This window comes from Myotis yumanensis, unplaced genomic scaffold, assembly GCF_028538775.1.
Source record: "Myotis yumanensis isolate MYYU_CA2020_CCGP unplaced genomic scaffold, mMyoYum1.0.hap1 SCAF_3, whole genome shotgun sequence".
In the NCBI taxonomy this organism is placed as follows: domain Eukaryota; kingdom Metazoa; phylum Chordata; class Mammalia; order Chiroptera; family Vespertilionidae; genus Myotis; species Myotis yumanensis.
The window spans coordinates 187510149-187523734 of NW_027223754.1; the positions used below are offsets into that span (position 1 = coordinate 187510149).

Sequence of the window (13586 nt, forward strand, 5' to 3'; positions counted from 1 at the left end):
AGATTCTTGTGCATTGTTCCTGTGACCACATATGTCTCCTGATACCTGATCTCTCTTGTCCTTGATCTTTTAGTCTCAATGTGAGCAATCTTTTTCAAATTCTAAAGATCAAAGTAAAACAAAATACAAAACACTCACCCAAATTATTCATGAATGCAGTCAGTCCCAACTAGAGATTTGAAGGTGATGAAAACAGGGTTCTATACTGAAGCAAGGCAAACAGATTCCAGTCATAGAAAGGATTTTCTGTACCTAAGAAGTATTTATGGTTTCCCTCTGCCTTTATCCCTCACAGCCCACAGCCCTCTCGGCTCCTGACTCCGCTCACCTCACTCTTATCCCTTCTTTTGCAGAGCCAACAATCTGAATCGTTGCTCATCCTCCTGCTTGCCACCATGCCCTGGGGTTTCAGTTTCTAAACCTGAATAAGGTTTTCTTTTTTCCTGTAAACAAATAAAATCTTCTCTAAAGGACACATTTGTGCTGATGTTTATAATAATATATTCACCTCTTATAACCACAAATACGGCATCCTCATAATCTAGTTGGTGGCTAGCAAAACACTGTACTTGAGATAGTAATAAGACTCTCAATCGGACATGATTGGTGAGCATTTACTCAAGAAAATATTTATCTGCTGTGTCCAGAGCACTGCAAAGTCCACACAGATGAAAAAGAGTCTGCCTTTGCCTTTATGGACCTTATAAACTAGTAAATCCTCATGGAGGAAGAAATTGGGAGAAAGAGAGAAAACTCCAGAGAAATTGGGCAAATTGCTCTCAATTTTCTACAAAATAATAACAGAAATGCTCAGCTCAGTGCTATTTCAATAATTTCATAGCTTCCAAGAAGCTGATTTTTTGAGGCAAGACCCTAAGAAAAAGTTTAGGACCACAAGTCTAGACCTCTTCCTATGTGTTCCGTTGGCCACAATGCTATCCACAGTACAAAGATAAATGAGACAAATGTCTGGCCTCCGAGAAAGACAAATTTTAACATTTAATTGATATTGATTTAATGTTGTGTTGGGATAGAGGTCATTGTTGATAGAGGACCAGACCCACACAGCAGGATGGGTGTGAGAGCGGTGCAGATAAAAGGAGGGCAAATGTTTCAAAAGGATTATGTAAAAAAACATGCAGAATGAGAATGGCGAGCCATCTATCATATCGTACAAGCTGGGAGCAAATAACAGTTACATATAGGCAAAGCTGCTTTGGCATAGAATTTTGTCATTGTTAAACATAAATGCAGCAGGTCCTCGAATAACATCATTTCATTATAATGTTGATGAGATGCCAGCAGAACTTAACTCTTGCTTATATCAATTAGCCTGTTGTAAAATTGGTTTCGTTATACATCATTTCACTTAAAGTCACAGAACCTATCAACAACATTAAGTGAAGACTCACTATAGTTATTCATGAAATGATATAGATACGTATGTCTACACTGGTTGACAAAACCATAACTCTAGCATAACACAATTAAAGCAGAATACCTTCAGGATACTTTGGAAATTTGCTGTACTCCATCTTCTTTTAAAAACCTATGATAAAGATTTTTGTCCTCAAATTATGCTAAATACTCCTTTCATCTAGTTATACATTGTAAACTGTACTTTTTCATAAAGTAAGAGAAGGCAAGATTCCTATTTATTATAGTAAACTGTTACAAACTGAAGATTGTAAGTGTATGGAAGAAAGGAAGAGCACTTTTATTTCATTAGAATTGTACCTCTTAAGAGTAGTTTTCCAGCCAAAACCGGTTTGGCTCAGTGGATAGAGCGTCGGCTTGCGGACTGAAAGGTCCCAAGTTCGATTCCGGTCAAGGGCATGTACCTGGGTTGCGAGCACATCCCCTGTGGGAGATGTGCGGGAGGCGGCTGATCGATGTTTCTCTCCCATCGATGTTTCTAACTATCTATCTCTCTCCCTTCCTTTCTGTAAAAAATCAATAAAATATATTTAAAAAATAAATAAAAAGAGTAGTTTTCCTGAGTGGTCTAGACATAGCTGCATCTGGGCTTGGAAAATAACAGAAGACTACACACCAACCACAGTCTCTTCTCATATCCCAAACCACCTTATTTTAGGGTCAGACATGTATATCTGTATTTGATGGAAAGTTGTTTTATTCCTAAACAGTGTGGAGAAGATAAACACTCCTTTCTCAAAATAGTAAAAAGCAGTACAACCTACCAGCCATTTTTATTCACAATGACTTAAACACAAGTCCCTTTCCAGTTCCTATTTCAATCTCAATTTACTCATTAATCAAGTAAAAAAGTTAACATGCCAGAATGGCTAAATAGCAGAAGGGCACTGGATAAGGGCAGCACTGAGAGGCATTTTATACTTTAAAATGATGAAACACTTCACTTATAGTTAAGGGCTGGACATCACTGCTGGGGTGAAAGATATTTTATTTCCTTTCTCTATAAGTTCCACTGAAAATACATTTATATCTGTAATTAACTACAACTGACAGAAAATTCCACTTGGTATTTTTCAAATGTTCTTGAAATTTCTGATGCCAATTGTCATGAAGACCTATATAAATTCAAATGATCACAGTTGTAACCAGAAAGATAAAAGTTTAATCTGTGAAAGTCAACATGTAAGATAAAATACCAGAAAGAAACATAGATTGTCTAGTTCAACAACCTTAGTTTATAAGGAAGGAAACTGAGACCAGAAAGGACATGTGACATTCCTACAGGTCCTAGTCATTGAGTTAGAATGCTGAGTAGGAATCTTTCCATAACCTGATCTTTGAGCTAGCGTATACACACTAGACTAACACTGGTTTACAAATATTGGTGGTTAGCAGTGATATTTAGCGCTGCATTTACTCATTCATCTTTTTAGTTTCAGTTCTTCAGAAGGTTCCAGTGACATACATAGCCATCTTACAAAAGGGGAGATTTACATACACAGAAAAGCCTTATAGATGAAGGCAATCAGGCCAAGTGTTCCTCCCTTCTTTCAGTGCCAATATCACCTAAATCAACTGCTTTAATCATTTCAATAATTCTTCTTTCAGTGTTTATTAGAATTACAATACAATGTAGTATACCTAATTTTAGTGAATTAGTTTTGTATCCTCCCCTGAAGCTCAAAAGTTACCAATACCTTTCTTTAGGATCTCACAGGACTCCATAGAGCAGCGGTTCTCAACCTGTGGGTCACGACCCCTTTGGGGGTCGAATGACCCTTTCACAAGGGTCGCCTAAGACCATCGGAAAACACATATATAATTACATATTGTTTTTGTGATTAATCACTATGCTTTAATTATGTTCAATTTGTAACAATGAAATTGGGGGTCACCACAACACGAGGAACTGTATTAAAGGGTCGCGGCATTAGGAAGGTTGAGAACCACTGCCATAGAGCCTTAAGGAGAGAATAAGCATTAAGCAATCTAAACAATGTGGAAAATATTGCACAGGTCTCATTTCTAAAAGCATTATTATTAATATAAAGATTTTTTTACCATAACAGCAAAAATAACTATTTAATATAACCCTACCTCAGACTTAATTTGTGAGGGTTTTTTTTTAGCAATTATTTAGAATGCATCTGTTATTTCTAGCTGACTTGATGAAATTCATTTCAATGCACCAAATCCCATATGTGAGTGGCGGTAATGTCAGCATCAGACACTCATCAACATCTTATAATTTTCATAGGAAAGAAACTTCAGTTTCCATTGTAGGCAGTCAGTTATCTTTATGAGTCTTTTTAATACCAACAAACCTATGACTCCACTCTTGAAAGCTCATTTAACAAGACTTGACTACAACCAATCTCCCCAAAATTAACTTTGACAACCAAGGAAACATAAATACCATTCTTTTCAAATAGGACAATGAATACATTAATTTTCAATTTTATTTAGCAATTCATAATGAAAGGTCAAATTGTGTTCCTGGGCGAGGAAGTAGAAATGAGTATTGTTAGACAGTAATTTAATAAGTGAATGAATGGGCAAATAATCTTGCCCATTATGGTAACTGATTTTTCTGTGGCCATAGTGAAAACAGATTTGCCTGAGAAAGTAAAATCTCATTTTATTCATATGGGCTAGATTTCATATTTTAAAAGTTGAAGCATAAACAAGCATTTGCTGCTAACATTTTCAGTGTTTGCAGTTATGATAAAGGTGCTTAGGATGCCTGTAGCAATGGTGAACATTTTATTAAATACTAGAGGCCCAGTGCATGAAATTCATGCGTGGGTATGGTCCATAGGCCTGGTCTGCAATCAGGGCCATCTTCCCTAGCTGCCAGCAGCTGGCCCCACCCCCCACCGTCACCCATCCCCAGTTCCCCATTCGCCATCAGGCAATTAGAGCCTGCTGGCCTAGGGGAGGGATGGAGAGGTCGGCCATTCCCACCCGCTCACCGGTCCCAGCCCTGCCATGGGTCGCCCTCTGTGTGTGGGGCAACCGGCGGGGTAGGGGCCTTGGCCTAGCACCACCTGTGTCCCCCACCACCCACCCCCAGTTCCCCATTCACCACCAGGCGATGGGAACCGCCGGCCGGGGAAAGGGACCAAGACGTGGTTAGTGCACCTCATAGTGACTGGTTGAGTGGTCGTTCTGGTCATTCTGCTATTAGGATCAATTTGCATATTACCCTTTTATTATATAGAATTGTACACTGTGGTTACTTTTACCAAAACAATAAATAGGCACATATTAAACTACAAAGCATAAAATTTTCAAACCAGTATCCCAAGCTATGTTTCTGAATATGCCAATATTAGAAGGGGGAGAGAGAGAAACATCAATGATGAGAGAGAATCATTGATCAGCTGTCTCCTGCATGCCTCCCACTAGGGATGGAGCCTGAAACCAGGGCATGTGCCCTGACAGGGAATCGAACAGTGACTTCCTGATTCACAGGGTGACACTCAACCACTGAGTCACACCAGCTGGGGGAGACCAATTTTTATTTCTAACAGTTCCCCAGATGATACTGAAGCTGTTTGTCTAAGACTTTGAAAACCATTGCTCTAGAGAACTAAGAAAATTCTCCTAAAAGTTTAAGCTTATTTAAGTTATGTAATACAGTGCAATAAGCCAAGAAAAATATAAACTATATAAAATTTAGAAAAATTTTCTATTTTCAGGTAACATGATTTTTATGTACAAACCAGAGGCCCAATACACTAATTCGTGCACATTGAAAGTAAATTAATTAGAAGGTGGCCAGCGGGGTGGGACTAGGACTAGACAAGAAGGGCTGGACACACCCTGGCACCAACTTCCCACAGTCCTTTCGCAGCGAGCCGCACCTGGGGTGGCGCCAGGGCTCAAAGGGCATCTGTGGAGTGAGCAGGGTCCCTCCAGAAGGCAGGGTCCCTTGGCCTGGCCTGTCGGATTGGGCCGAAACCAGCAGTCCGACATCCTCCGAGAAGTCCTGGAGTGCGAGAGAGCACTCTGCAAAGTTGCTGTCGCTCAGCAGCTCCTGCATGGAGCGTCTGCCCCCTGGTGGTCAGTGCGCATCATAGCTACCGGCCGGTCAGCTGATCAGCCTGTCGCTTAGCATCTGAGTAATCTATGAAACAACTATGTGAAGTTATGAAGCTCTCCATGCAAAGTCAAAATGCAAAATTAATTTATTTCCATATTCTGTGCTACACAATTAAAAATAAACTTAAAAATTCTATTCACAATACTAGCAAAACAAAATACTGAGGAATAAACTTAACAGGACATCTAAAGGTCTATATACTGAAAACTACATAGCACTGCACAGAGAAATCAAGGACCTATGTAAATGAAAGGATGTGCTAAGTTCATGGATTGAAACACTCAATATTGTTAAACTGTTCATTCTCCCCAATTTGATCTATAAATTGGAATACAATCTAATTATGATCTCAGCAGGATTTCACTAAAGTTAACAGACTATTTCTAAACTTTAAATGGAAATGCAAAGAGCCTCCATTAGTCAAAAGTATTTGGACAAAATCATTGGAAGACACTATCATTTCAAGACTTGCTCTTAACCTACAGTAATTAAAATATTGCAATGCTGGCATAAGGATCAAACAAAAAAAATGGTCCATGAACAAATATGCTTATATAGTCAACTGACTTGAAAAGAAGATAAAGTATTCAATAAGGAAATAAACACCTTTCAGTGAAAGTTGCTGAAACTGGCTATACACATGGAAAACATTAGTCTTGACATCAGTATTACACCACACAGTAAAATTCACACTAATGGACACAATGTAAATATTAAATTTACAGGCCCAAATGTAAAATCTAAATCTATAAAACATTCATCGCTTCTCGGCCTTTTGGCTAAGATCAAGTGTAGTATCTGTTCTTATCAGTTTAAATCTATAAAACATTCAGAAAAAAATACATCTTTGAAACCTGGGTTGAGGCAAATATTTCTTAGAATGCAGAAACCAATAACAATAACAGAAAAAAATGTTAGATCTCCATTCATCAGGACAGCGTCAGAAAATAAATAGGCAAGCACCATCTCAGAGAACACATTCACAATACATACAATTGACAAAAGATATGTATCCAGAATATATAAAGAATATCTACAACTCAGTGACAAAAAGACAATGTATTTTAAAACTGGGGGGAATGGGGGAGGTTTCAACACTACACTAAGAAAGATACATGAATTGCATAATATGACAAGAAAAAAATCTCAACATATTACCCAAGGGAATGCAAATTACACCATAATGAGATCCACTATATACCCATTACAATGGCTAAAATTTAAAAGACTGACAATACTAAATATCAACAAGGAGGTGGAATGAATAGTATACATTATTGATGGAAACATAAAATAGAACAACCACTTTGGGAAAAGCCTTGGCTTTTTATCTAACCTACTAGAGGCCCGGTGCACAAAATTCATGCACTGGGGGGTGGCTTCAGCCCGGCCTGTGCCCTCTCACAGTCCGGGACCCCCCAGGGATTGGGCCTAAGCTGGAACTCAAACATCCCTCTCACAGTCCGGGGCTCTCGCAGTCCAGGACCCCTTGCTCCTTACCGCCTGCCTGCCGTGGAGGCGGGAGAAGCTCACACCACCTCCACTGTGCTCACCAGCCATGAGCCCGGCTTTTGGCTGATGGGGGTGGAGGGGAGAGTGTGGCTCAACCAGAAGCTGGGCTTTCTGCTTCTTAGCACTGGCTCTGCCCCCACCCACTGGTCGGGGGGAGGGCAATCTGGGGCCAGGCCAGCTGGGGGAGGGGCTGTGGGAGGTTGAGGCACCACGGTCGCACCCCGTCCAACCTCTGCGGAGGCTCCAGTACCACACCGCCCCCTGTCCTCCCGCCACTGCAGAGGCCCCCCTGTCCCCCCGCCACTGCAGAGGCATGACACCGGAACCGGGCCCACGCTGCTGCCTCTGTGGCTGCCTCTGCGGAAGGGGCAGCGCTGGGACCACCATGGCTGGCCTGGCGGAGCAGCCTTGCTGGCCCCAGCCCCCACCCACTGGTCGTTCAGGAAGGTCGTCCAGAATGATGTCCAGAAGGTCGTTCAGTTGTCCAGTCTAATTAGCATATTACTCTTTTATTATTATAGATAACCTAGCAACTCTCTTAGCAAAAATGAAAATTTGTATTCACAAAGAAACTTGTACACAAATGCTTATAGCAGTTTGATTTATAATAGCTAAATATACTAGTAATAAACAACCTAACTGCTCGTGAACAGGAGAATGGATGAAAAACTGTGCTACATACTCAGCAATAAAATATAATAAACATTTATACAATAAGCTATTTAGACATTATGCTGGGTGAAAGAAGTAGGACAGAGTAGCCTCTCTATTATATGATCCTACTTATAAGGATATTTCAACCAAGCAAAACTAAACTATGGTGGGAAAAGAAATCAGAGCTTTGATTGTCTGGGGTGGGAGTTATAGGAAAGGTCCCCAGAGAATTTGGGGGTAATAGAAATATTCAATACCTTGACTAGCATATTGGTTTTGTACATGTGAATCCATTTCTCAAAACTCAGATTATACACTTAATAACAGAATATTTCACTCTATGTAAATTTTACTTTAACAATAATAATAACAAAAACTGAAGTCCCAAATATACTCAGTGTGATATCATGTAGTAGGAAAAAACCTTGCCCTGTGATCTAGAAAAGCTGAAAAAAAGAGTCCAAATTCTACCTCGTGACTTTAAAAAATAATTTTAACTTTGCAATGCTTGGAATACCCACTTTAAAAAATAAGATGTAATATTTACATTTTATTCAGTCAATATTTAAGTTCAAGGGTTCAACAAGTGAGTCTACTATTTCGTAGGCTTATTATAAAGTTCAAATGAGAATATGAAAGTGATTTATAGATAATAAGACAGTACAAAAATGTTATAATTTGTTATGGAGTCAAGTAACAGAAACTACCTCACTGGGGGGAAAAAAGATATACTCAGGATTCAAATTAGGGGGACAGCCTGTATAGCAGTGACTAATTTCTGCTTTTTTAACATGAAAGGACACAAGAGATCTTAGAGGAGAGGGAATATTTTTTAAGGCAAACTACAAACAGCCCTTTATTTATGATCACAGAAAGAACTCTTATTGGTGCAATTAAAGCTGGTTGCCAAGGGAAAGGAAACTTAAAGTCTCTAATATCAAAAGCCTAAAGATCAAGAATTTAAATCCCTGAAGAAGAACAGCTGACCCAAAATGAATCATAAAAAAAAAATCCAAACAAGAAAATGGGGGTAAAATCAGGATTGCAATAGATCAGTCCTATTCTCAATTTAAAGTTGTTCCATATGTACAAGAAATTGAAATATTAAATTCTCTAAACAGAAATAACTATTTTTTTAATTATTTAAAGTTAGAAAATATGTGCTTTAAATCTATAGGTCATAAAAGACAGTCCATTTGGTAGCTACTTCCATTTAGCTCTGAGCCTTAACTAGAATACCAATTATGTATCTAAAATGCAAGAGACAAGCCCCACACCATCCTAAAAATGTTTTAATAAGTGCCCCCCAAATTTGGCTCCTTGGGGTCTGAAATGAATTTGTAATATAGTTTTATCACTTGAACTAATTTAGTCTATTTTATTTTAATGAAGACTCTTATTTTTAATTCCAATACTGACAAACGCATTGAATAGTTTTTATAGGATATGAGGCAGTGGTGAGGACAGAATCTATTTGAAAATGGAGAGTGGAATTATTGAGGCACTGCTCCTTCTCTCACCTTTCTTTGCTTTTTTCTTACAGTAAGTATTTCTAAAGTAAATTCAAGTGGCAAACCCTACAAAAGGGTACATTGTTTATGTTTATATGCATCTAACTGATGCTTTAATCTTTTTTTTCCAAGGTCATGGGCCATCTCGTGAATTTAGGAAACTAACAGCTATCAAATAGAGATTCTAACAGAAATATTAGCCAACTTATTAAGTTAAAATAAGATAAATTATTAGATGTCCAAAGTCGATGATACAATACTTCCAATGAATATTTTACAGAGCAAAGTGTTTTTGGACAATTCTATTTGAATATTAAGTATCCTTATGTTGGCAATATAGCACAACGTACACAAAAAGAAGGCTGACAAAAATAGTTTGAGTCGGGTTTTTTTTTTTACATTTTCAAAATAATGAGATCTAATTAATCAAATGTCTGGGTAAAAAAAAAAACAAGCAGAGACTTGGAGAATCATCATGATGATGGTAGTAAGTGGATTAAGAAAAATTTAAAAATTTGTAACCTTAATGCTAGTACCTATTTTTTACTGATGGTCTACAACCCACTTATATTTCACATGATTTATTTCATTCACCTCCTTACACTGGCTCTTGAGGAATGTTTTCATATCCCCATTTAAAGAAGAGAAACTGGCATCAACGTTTAAGTAACTTGCCCAAAGTTACATATCTATTAATGGCAGAGGCAAGATTTGAACCTAAGTCAGGCAAATGTCAAGATCCATGGTTTGCTGATTGTTCGGTGTGGGGTTTTTTTGGTTGTTGTTGTTGTTGTTTTCCCACATCCATGACTGAATTAAGTTTTTAATCTACAGAGTTTCAGTCTACCCTATTTCCTTCCATAATGAATCCATAGCCCTAAAGTAAAGCCAACCTCCTATGATATCTGGGCTTTACCAGCCCTAATGGAGTCAGTCGCCTACGTATAGAAGTATTTCTCCCTGTGGCTGAGGCATCATATGTAGCCAAAGGCCTAAAAAGCTCTTCTGCCTTCATATAAACATAATGATTCAAAGGGAATGCAGACTGGTGCAGCCACTGTGGAAAACAGTATGGAGTTTCCTCAAAAAATTAAAAATGGAACTCACATTTGACCCAGTAATCCCACTTCTAGGAATACCTCCTAAGAAACCCAAAATACCAATTGAAAAATACTATATACACCCCTATGTTCATAGCAGCACAATTTACAACAGCTAAGATCTGGAAATAGCCCAAGTGCCCACCAGTAGATGAATGGATTAAAAAGCTGCAGCACACTTACATCATGGAATACTATGCAGCTATAAAAAAGAAGGATCTCTTAACCTTTGAGACAGCATGGAGGGACCTGGAGAGTATAATGCTAAGCAAAATAAGCCAGTCAGAGAAAGACAAGTATCACATGATCTCACTCATATGTGGAATTTAATGAACAAAATAAACTGATGAACAAAATAGATCCAGAGACATAGAAGCATGGAACAGACTAATGAATCTCAGAGAGAAGGCAGGGGTGGAGGTGGGTGGAGAGAGATTAATCGGGGAACATATATGCATAGTAGAGGCCCAGTGCACGAATTTGGGGCCGATTGGGCCAGGCCGGCTGGGAGGAGGGGCTACGGGACGTTGCCTGCTGGCCCCACCCCCAATCGGCGGGGAGGGGCTGATTGGGGCAGGGCTGGCCAGGTGGAGGGGTCTTGAGAAGATCCACTGAGCTGGAGCTGAGCATGGACCCCAGGCTTCCCAGGGAGGACAGCCTCAGCAAGGAAACAGAAACCTCCATAAGGCTCTGCAAACAGGCCCTGAGCTCCCTTTGGAGGCAGGCTCAGAGCTGGTGTCTCTGTGTGTACATTAGACACAGCCCAGCGCTCGCCTTTGTCTGTTGCTCAAATCCATTGCATCAAAAAACTTGTTTCCCTTCTTCAATTTGGGCCCTTACAACAAATACAGTCCAATTGGAAAACACGGGCCCCAGTGGCAGAGCCAGGCCCCACAATCACCCAGAATTTAGGCCTAAGACAACTGGGTAGCAATCTCCACAGAACAGAACACACTGTTTTAGAGTCTTCATTCTCCCCTGAAATGTGCCCAGCTGCTCCTTTTAGCCAGGATAGACTGAACTAAGGAACCAAAGACCGAGTTTCCTTTGAGGTGGGATCCACTGGGAGCCAGCTGGTAGCAAGGGCCCTCACAGGTGGCTGCCTTCCCCGCAAGCTCAGTGTGTCTGAGCCGGTCTGTTTCTGGCAGTGCTGGGTCCTGGGCTGCTGGTCGGGTGGCAGGTCCACAGAGTTTCTCTCCACTGTCTTCCTGGCCTCCTGAGCAGTACCCTCCAGCCCAGCACACCAGGTGGCTGTTGCTAGAGCCAGTACTCAGAGAGCAAAGGAGCTGGCTTGTGCCAAGAGGGACCTGCAGGTGGCCAGGCCACACCCTCCACCTTGCTTCTCAGTCTTGCTCACATGGATCGGGCCAAAGCCCACTGCTCGAAACTGGCACCATGTGGGGAGGGTCACAACGGGGAGAGGGGTTCCCTGACCTGGCAGCCTTAGTGACGATCATCTCGGTGCCCAGCTGATTGAATTTGTCCCACAGAGCCTTCATCTCAAGCTGCATACTCACGCTGGCCACCTTTGCATTCTTTTTTACCAGCGCCTTGGCAGCGGCCGTGCAACTGGCCCTGTGGCCCTCAGGCTTAGCAGCAGCGTTGGTGGCAGCTCCTGTGGCCAGTGCGTCATAGCTACTGGTCTTTCTGGTCATTCTGCCATAACGGTTGCTGGGCTTTTATTATATAGACTAGAGGCCCGGTGCACAAAATGTGTGCACTCAGTGGGGGGGGGGGGGGGGGATCCTTGAGCTTAGCCTACATCCTCTCGCAGTCTAGGAGCCCTTGGGGGATGTCCGACTAATGGCTTAGGCCCGTTCCCCCTGGGGAGTGAGCCTAAGCCAGCAGTTAGACATCCTTAGCGCTGTTGCAGAGGTGGAAGAGGTGCCCGCCACCACCGCTATGCTCGCCAGCCGTGAGCCTGGCTTCTGGCTGAGCAGCGCTCCCCCTGTGGGAGTGCACTGACCACCAGGGGGCAGCTTCTGTGTTGAGCGTCTGCCCCCTGGTGGTCAGTGTGCATCATAGCAACTGGTCATTCTGCTGTTTGCATGAGGGCGGGGTGGATGAGGGTCAATGGGGAAAAAAGGAGACATCTGTAATACTTTCAACAATAAAGATAAATTTAAAATAAAAATAAAAAATAAATCCTATATAATAAAAGGCTAATATGCAAATTGTCCCCTTGGGAGTTTGACAAACTGGGAGTTTGACTGGCCAGGAGTTCAACCACTCGCTATGACATGCCCTGAAGGAAGACCCTGGCCAGCAGCCGGCAGCTGAGGGAAGGAAGGCTCTGGTCAGCAGCCGGAATGCCCGGATTGGCCCTGATCGCCAGCCAGGCCTGGGGACCCTATCTGTGTATGAATTTCATGCACCAGGCCTCTAGTAAATAAATAAGTTTCTCTAGGCCCTGACCAGGTAACTCAGTTGGTTAGAGTGTCATCCTGATATGCTAAAGTTGCAGGTTCCATCTCCAGTCAGGGCACATACAACAAACAACTAATAAATGTGTAAAAATGTGAAACAGCGAATTCATATATATATCTACACTAATAAAAGACAAAGATGCTAATTGATCGTACCTTCGCTATGCCCACCAGCCAATCAGAAGAGTATGCAAATTAACCCAACAAAGATGGCCGTTAAATTTGCATACTGCAGGTGGGGCGGGCAGTGCCAGATGCCACCCGTGGAATCCAGGCTGTAGATGGGGACTGGGGAAGCGGGGCAGGTAGCGCCAGATGCCACTCAGGGAGGCAGAGCCAGCGATCACCCCGGCCAGAAGCCTGAGGCCTGGGCAGGGGTGGAGCCGGCGATCGCACAAGGCTGGGGGTCCCCTGCCCAGGCCTAACGCCCCGGCCAGAGGCCTGGGCAGGGGCAGAGCCTGCAATCAGAGCGGGCTACAGGTCCCCTGCCCAGGCCTAAGTCCCCAACCAGAGGTCTTAGGCCTGGGCAGGCTATCGGAGCAGACTGGGGGGCCCCTGCCCAGGCCTAATGCCCTTCTGGCCTGGGCAGGGGCAGTGCCTGCAATCGGAGTGGGCTGGGAGTCCCCTGCCCAGGCCTCAGGCCCGGCTAGAGGCCTGAGGCCTGGGTAGGCAATTGAAGCGGGCTGGAGGTCCCCTGTCCAGGCCTAATGCCCTGGACAGAGGCCTAAGGCCTGGGCAGGGGCAGAGCCAGCAATCGCACAGGGCTGGGGGTCCCCTGCCCAGGTCTAACACCCAGCCTAAGGCCTTAGGCCTGGGCAGGGGCCGAGCCGGGGATCGGTGT

General features: G+C 42.4%; 1 pseudogene; it reads left to right on the plus strand.

Annotated features, from left to right (window-relative positions):
* The first annotated feature begins 6301 nt into the window (after positions 1-6301).
* Positions 6302-6466, plus strand: LOC139007959 (U2 spliceosomal RNA; annotated as a pseudogene).
* The last annotated feature ends 7120 nt before the right edge of the window (positions 6467-13586 follow it).